This window comes from Penaeus japonicus, unplaced genomic scaffold (assembly GCF_977035675.1).
Source record: "Penaeus japonicus unplaced genomic scaffold, GWHDUDI00000001_assembly GWHDUDI00000042, whole genome shotgun sequence".
In the NCBI taxonomy this organism is placed as follows: domain Eukaryota; kingdom Metazoa; phylum Arthropoda; class Malacostraca; order Decapoda; family Penaeidae; genus Penaeus; species Penaeus japonicus.
The window spans coordinates 21,206,719-21,215,063 of NW_028234444.1; the positions used below are offsets into that span (position 1 = coordinate 21,206,719).

At 35.7% G+C, this 8,345-nt stretch overlaps 1 protein-coding gene across 1 annotated transcript in view; it reads left to right on the top strand.

The window, feature by feature from the left end:
• Positions 1-1,919, top strand: part of LOC122262859 (uncharacterized) — a 45,300-nt gene extending 43,381 nt beyond the window's left edge. Inside the window, exon 17 of the mRNA XM_086534934.1 lies at positions 1-1,919. This exon is cut by the window's left edge and continues 1,447 nt beyond it. The gene's annotated coding sequence lies outside the window, so the exon portion shown is untranslated.
• The last annotated feature ends 6,426 nt before the right edge of the window (positions 1,920-8,345 follow it).

Below are 8,345 nucleotides of genomic sequence, written 5' to 3' on the forward strand. Positions count from 1 at the left end.
TTTGTGGGCATATATGACCAATGAAACAGTTTTTTAAAATTGCTATCACATAATTTGTTGAAGGATTTTGAAGTTGTGCAAATTTTGTAAAACCATTATGCAGAATGGCTCTGTGGGGTCAGGTGCAATAGATAGGGGAGAAAGTAAAGGAAAAAAGAAAGGTAAAGATTACTATGGAATAAGAAAGGCAGAGAGGGTTTGTATCATATTCAGAGGTTTGTTTGTTTGTTTCTCTGTGTGTGTTTGTGTGTGTGTGTGTGTGTGTGTGTGTGTGTGTGTGTGTGTGTGTGTGTGTGTGTGTGTGTGTGCGCACATACGTACTGTTTGTATTATTATGTATAAACTTACTTTTTTTCCATATTTATAATGATTTTTATATTTACTAATTAGTACTTTTATTAGTGTAAACTGAAAAAAAGACTTAGCTAATGTTATTTGTGTTATTTTTAATGTCATTTATACATTGATGTAATGAATTGAGGCATTGTTATTAGCATTATATATATTTTTTTTAATTTTTTTTTTTTCATTATTTTCATCGCTATTGTTATTATCACCATTTTCACTCGTAATTGCAATCATCATCATTAGCATTATTATCATTTCCATAGACACTGCTACTGTGAAAATTTTTGGCATTATTATCAATTTAATTGTCATATATCTTTTTTTGTTTCTTGTATTATGATGTCTCATTAGTCACTTTATGAGGATAATTGTTTTCCTCATCATTTTATCCAACAGCAATTGCATTTATTTGACGATAGAATTCATTGTTTTCTTATTTTCTTTCATTTCTTCTTTGTGAATTATCAGTCACCTTATGAATGTAATGTATTCATTACATGTAGTTTTTCTCCTCAAAATTCCCATCACATCGAGATTTACGTGTTTCACAATTTGTAAATATCTCATCTGAGTTTGAGTGATGCGATGGAGGGTGTGTTTCGTGTGGTCCCTTTGGCAATTGATTTTTGTTTTGTGTAGGAATCTGTACTTAACCTGCTTTGAAGGTCGTAGTCAGAGAGCCGTTTTCCGTTTCTGTTCTTGCTCACATGTTTTCCTCAATGATGCAGGTCTGTTTTTTTTTTGTTTTTTTTTAGCTCTCAGTTGAACTCCATTCAGTATGTCTTCTTGCTCATCTCTCTCTCTCTCTCTCTCTCTCTTTATCTCTCACTCTCTCTCTCCCTCTCCCTCTGTCCTTTACTCTGTTTGTCTTTCATCTCTTCCTTTCCTCTTCTCACTACTCCACACTTCTCTTCTATCCTCTTATTTCTTCTTTTCTCTTTCTCCTTTTCTTTCCTTGCCTCCTCTCTCTCCTCTATGCTCATCCATTATTCACATTTGGTCAAAGTACTTTTGTCTGAGAGGAGAGAGAGAGAGAGATTCTTCTTCTTCTTCTTCTTCTTCTTCTTCTTCTAATTTCAGGCTCATTATCATTATCACGAGACCCTCACAAGTAGTTGACCCTCACACGTGTTGAGGTTAGTGTGTGAACGCGTTCATGATTGTGCGTCTCATCATGGGTTGGGCGCAATCTACATTTCAATATTTAGTCGATTGTACAAAGGAAGCGTTTCGTTTTATATCGAATGGTGAATATTCCTTGTAAAGAGCAGAATGAGAAGAGACTTGGTGAGAAATTTATGCGCAGGGAAGTGTATATTGTATACAGTATATATGAAGTTCTATAGTCTTCAGTGCTATCATAAAGTATATTATTGTGATTCAGAAGAAGAGTTTCAATTTGCTATATATTAAGGGAGTGTGTATATGTATGTATACTTTGTAAAAGTGTATAAATCTTATTGAAGGAAGTTTTTTATTTGTTTGCCTTTTTATGGTTTAAATCATAATCAAATATCTAACAGGATGTACACTATCACTGTGTCGATTTATTAAAAGTTTGTATTGTGCTATTTGAGAGTTTATGTATTTGATACTTTTCAACCTCCTTTTTGCTATATGTATACTATTTTGCACTACACTTTTTTGTTTTACTCTCTTTAAAAAAAAAGGGGGAAGAAAAACAAAAAAACAATAGTTAAAAAAAAATGATAATTCAAAATCAACAAGAAATATTCAAGAAATTTCTACAAGTTTCAATATCATAAAAATCATCTTTTGTTCTTGTAAGTAAAAAAAATTGCATTTAATATGACCTTGGGTTAAGCTCAACCAAACACTGTCTCATTGCTAATCCGGAGCCCAGTCAACCCAGTCAATTTTGCACTAACCAAACTTTGATTCCAATCCAAGCCAACCCAAAGCAACTCTGACTCAAACTTTGCCCACCCTAATTAATAATGATCCAATCCACACAAACCAAACGGTACAAATCGAAACCCGAAAATTAGTCGAGTATAATCCCACTCGAGACCAGGTTCAAACTCAACCCGACTCACGGCCTAATCCAAGTGCAACTCCAGTCTAATCCTGATCCAATCCAAAGCTAAATCTAAGTTGAACTTTACCCAATCCAAATCTTAGCCAATCCTAATCTCTTCCAAGCCAATCCCGATTTCAGTTCAAGTCTGAAACCAATCTGATCTAACCTTAGTGCGGCCTAACCTTACCAAAGCCCAAATCCAATAGATTTCTAATTACAATCCAAAGTTATTGAAGTCGTAAATAAAAAACAGCCCAGCCTAAATATAACCTAATTCCATCCCAATACAGGCCCAAATATAAACAATTCCATCCCAATACAAGCCCAAATATAAACTAATTCCATCCCAATACAAGCCCAAATATAAACTAATTCCATCCCAATACAAGCCCAAATATAAACTAATTCCATCCCAATACAAGCCCAAATATAAACTAATTCCATCCCAATACAAGCCCAAATATAAACTAATTCCATCCCAATACAAGCCCAAATATAAACTAATTCCATCCCAATACAAGCCCAAATATAAACTAATTCCTTCCCAATACAAGCCCAAATATAAACTAATTCCTTCCCAATACAAGCCCAAATATAAACTAATTCCATCCCAATACAAGCCCAAATATAAACTAATTCCTTCCCAATACAAGCCCAAATATAAACTAATTCCATCCCAATACAAGCCCAAATATAAACATTCCATCCCAATACAAGCCCAAATATAAACATTCCATCCCAATACAAGCCCAAATATAAACATTCCATCCCAATACAAGCCCAAATATAAACTAATTCCTTCCCAATACAAGCCCAAATATAAACTAACTCCATCCCAATACAAGCCCAAATATAAACTAATTCCATCCCAATACAAGCCCAAATATAAACATTCCATCCCAATACAAGCCCAAATATAAACTAATTCCATCCCAATACAAGCCCAAATATAAACATTCCATCCCAATACAAGCCCAAATATAAACTAATTCCATCCCAATACAAGCCCAAATATAAACTCATTCCTTCCCAATACAAGCCCAAATATAAACATTCCATCCCAATACAAGCCCAAATATAAACTCATTCCATCCCAATACAAGCCCAAATATAAACATTCCATCCCAATACAAGCCCAAATATAAACTAATTCCATCCCAATACAAGCCCAAATATAAACATTCCATCCCAATACAAGCCCAAATATAAACTAATTCCATCCCAATACAAGCCCAAATATAAACTAATTCCTTCCCAATACAAGCCCAAATATAAACTAATTCCATCCCAATACAAGCCCAAATATAAACTAATTCCATCCCAATACAAGCCCAAATATAAACTAATTCCATCCCAATACAAGCCCAAATATAAACTCATTCCATCCCAATACAAGCCCAAATATAAACTAATTCCATCCCAATACAAGCCCAAATATAAACTAATTCCATCCCAATACAAGCCCAAATATAAACTAATTCCATCCCAATACAAGCCCAAATATAAACTAATTCCATCCCAATACAAGCCCAAATATAAACATTCCATCCCAATACAAGCCCAAATATAAACTAATTCCATCCCAATACAAGCCCAAATATAAACTAATTCCATCCCAATACAAGCCCAAATATAAACTAATTCCATCCCAATACAAGCCCAAATATAAACTAACTCCATCCCAATACAAGCCCAAATATAAACTAATTCCATCCCAATACAAGCCCAAATATAAACTAATTCCATCCCAATACAAGCCCAAATATAAACTAATTCCATCCCAATACAAGCCCAAATATAAACTAATTCCATCCCAATACAAGCCCAAATATAAACTACGTCCATCCCAATACAAACCCAAATATAAAAATTCCATCCCAAGCCCAAACATAAACTAATTTCATCCCAATACAAGCCCAAATATGTACTAATTCCATCCCAATACAAGCCCAAATATAAACTAATTCCATCCCAATACAAGCCCAAATATAAACTAATTCCATCCCAATACAAGCCCAAATATAAACTAATTCCTTCCCAATACAAGCCCAAATATAAACTAATTCCATCCCAATACAAGCCCAAATATAAACTAATTCCTTCCCAATACAAGCCCAAATATAAACTAATTCCATCCCAATACAAGCCCAAATATAAACTAATTCCATCCCAATACAAGCCCAAATATAAACTAATTCCATCCCAATACAAGCCCAAATATAAACATTCCATCCCAATACAAGCCCAAATATAAACATTCCATCCCAATACAAGCCCAAATATAAACTAATTCCATCCCAATACAAGCCCAAATATAAACTAATTCCATCCCAATACAAGCCCAAATATAAACTAATTCCATCCCAATACAAGCCCACATATATACTAATTCCTTCCCAATACAAGCCCAAATATAAACTAATTCCATCCCAATACAAGCCCAAATATAAACTAATTCCATCCCAATACAAGCCCAAATATAAACTAATTCCATCCCAATACAAGCCCAAATATAAACTAATTCCATCCCAATACAAGCCCAAATATAAACTAATTCCATCCCAATACAAGCCCAAATATAAACTAACTCCATCCCAATACAAGCCCAAATATAAACATTCCATCCCAATACAAGCCCAAATATAAACTAATTCCATCCCAATACAAGCCCAAATATAAACTAATTCCATCCCAATACAAGCCCAAATATAAACTAATTCCATCCCAATACAAGCCCAAATATAAACTAATTCCTTCCCAATACAAGCCCAAATATAAACTAATTCCATCCCAATACAAGCCCAAATATAAACTAATTCCATCCCAATACAAGCCCAAATATAAACTAATTCCTTCCCAATACAAGCCCAAATATAAACTAATTCCATCCCAATACAAGCCCAAATATAAACTAATTCCATCCCAATACAAGCCCAAATATAAACTCATTCCTTCCCAATACAGGCCCAAATATAAACTAATTCCATCCTAAGACAAGCCCAAATATAAACTAACTCCATCCCAATACAGGCCCAAATATAAACTAATTCCATCCCAATACAAGCCCAAATATAAAATTCCATCTCAATACAAGCCCAAATATAAACTAATTCCATCTCAATACAAGCCCAAATATAAACTCATTCCTTCCCAATACAAGCCCAAATATAAACTGATTCCTTCCCAATACAAGCCCAAATATAAACTAATTCCTTCCCAATACAAGCCCAAATATAAACTAATTCCGTCCCAATACAAGCCCAAATATAAACTAATTCCATCTCAATACAAGCCCAAATATAAACATTCCTTCCCAATACAAGCCCAAATATAAACTAATTCCATCTCAATACAAGCCCAAATATAAACTAATTCCATCCCAATACAAGCCCAAATATAAACTAACTCCATCCCAATACAAGCCCAAATATAAACTAATTCCATCCCAATACAAGCCCAAATATAAACTAATTCCATCCCAATACAAGCCCAAATATAAACTAATTCCATCTCAATACAAGCCCAAATATAAACTAATTCCATCCCAATACAAGCCCAAATATAAACTAATTCCATCCCAATACAAGCCCAAATATAAACTAATTCCATCCCAATACAAGCCCAAATATAAACTAATTCCATCCCAATACAGGCCCAAATATAAACTAACTCCATCCCAATACAAGCCCAAATATAAACTAATTCCATCCCAATACAAGCCCAAATATAAAATAATTCCTTCCCAATACAAGCCCAAATATAAAATAATTCCATCCCAATACAAGCCCAAATATAAAAGAATTCAAGCCCAAATATAAAAGAATTCAAGCCCAAATATAAACTAATTCCATCCCAATACAAGCCCAAATATAAACTAATTCCATCCCAATACAAGCCCAAATATAAACTAATTCCATCCCAATACAAGCCCAAATATAAACTAATTCCATCCCAATACAAGCCAGAATATAAACTATTTCCAATCCAATACAAACCTCTCCCATCATAATCCAAGATTGAACCTAGACTCCTATCCCAAAAGAAGCTCATATATATATATATATATATATATATATATATATATATATAGAGAGAGAGAGAGAGAGTATCTAGAGAGAGTGAGATGAGCAGAGAGATTGATGTGGTAGAGAGTAGAGAGAGAGAGAGTGTATCGAGAAGAGAGGTGAGGACGTAGAGATGGGAGAGGAAGTACATGTAGAGATAGTGATGTCAATGTAATAGAGAGAAGTAATTGGAGAGAGATGGAGAAGGATGAGGAGAGTAGATATGTAAGAATAAGAGGTGAAGTTAAAGAGATATAGTGATTAGATAAGATATAGATATTAACTAAGATAGATAGATAGATAGATAGATAAATAGATAGATATAGTTTTATAGATATAGACATATATATATATATATATATATATATATATATATATATATATATATATATATATATATCAATACCACCACAAACCAAGCCCAAATCTAAACCACTTCCATAGTAATCCCAACAAACGTAAACCAATCCCATCCAAGGCCAAAAATAAACCTCTCCCGTCTCAAAATTAAACCCACTTTCCCAACCGAGGCCCAAGCCTTAGCGAAAACACGTCCTCTGATTGAGAAGCTCTAAAGTTTAAACGTTGGTAACATTGGCAGAGTTCTGGCCCCTGACCCAGCGCCATATCCGCATCCAGAAAGCTCCTCTCCTTAGGAAAGTCTCTTCTAGTCCTGACCAGGTAGTCAAGGATCCTCCAAGGAGCCATTGCGAAGCCTAAGGAATGGGAGGAGTCCATAGTACAAACGTTTAGTATGTAGTAACCCCAAGTCTGCCTAGTATATATTACTAAAATATATGGTGAGCTAAGAAATTTGTATTGCCTGTTACCAGTGTTTCACTCTGTGTCTGTGCGTGTGTGTGTGTGTGTGTGTTTGTTTTTCAGGACGCTAAGGAAAACGTCAAGCTGGGCTGCAGGCCTGGGACCAGTGTCAAGCAGTCAGCTCCGGATTGCCCACCTGTCGCGGTTTGGTGAGGACCCTTCCTCTTTTGCATTCGCACCTCCCGGTTAGTACCTTAACGTTCAACAGACGTCGGCCAGACGTCAGCTGCCGACGTTAGGCGCCAGTCTGCCCCGACGGCTTCGGCGGAATGTCCAGTTTGCTCATTCGGCTGACGTCGACCAGGCGATGGTCCCGACGGTTTGCTGACATCGAAAAGTGATAACCGGCCGATGTCGGCGTGTTATTCATTATACTTATCCTGCCGATGTCTACCAGACGATCGGCCCGACGCGACGGTCTGCTAGTCACCTAATGATGTGAGCTATCATGTACTAGACAGTTAGGCACTTAACAGAACCGGTAGTCAGTGAAGATTAACAACTCACTATGAATTTGGAGAAATTGTCAGTCACAGGAGCGATATTTAGTAAGATCCACGAGATTGCGATTAAGATCGGAATACATCTAGTTGGATGTGTAAAGTTCTATAACATTTTCTATAATGTTTTCCATAATATTTACACAAATTTCCTAGACTGAAGGTGATGATTGAATAGCATCATGTGCATTAAAAATGAATGCAAAAATAGCAATTTCTGCAACACAAGACGAATTTACTAATGCTGTGTTGTATTATTTGTCCGCCATCCTGGAAACTAATCTTATGGTCGGGGAAAGTCGGTCGCAGATCAACTCCTGATTTAGATCCAAGTGAATGGACACTTTGATGGTCAGTAAGGCTTTACTGAATCACATTATCGTTTGTATGAGCAACCGACGGCATTTTATTTCATGAAATTTTCCATGTTAAAATAAAGTTTGACAGTAGGTCTATGACGACGGCACAACGGTTAACCCATCGTCGCCTACCCAACGAAAGGGCCTACGTCCCCATGTCAGCTCTTCTCTAGTTCGACTGCACTCTGTCAACACTCCGGCGGAACTATCC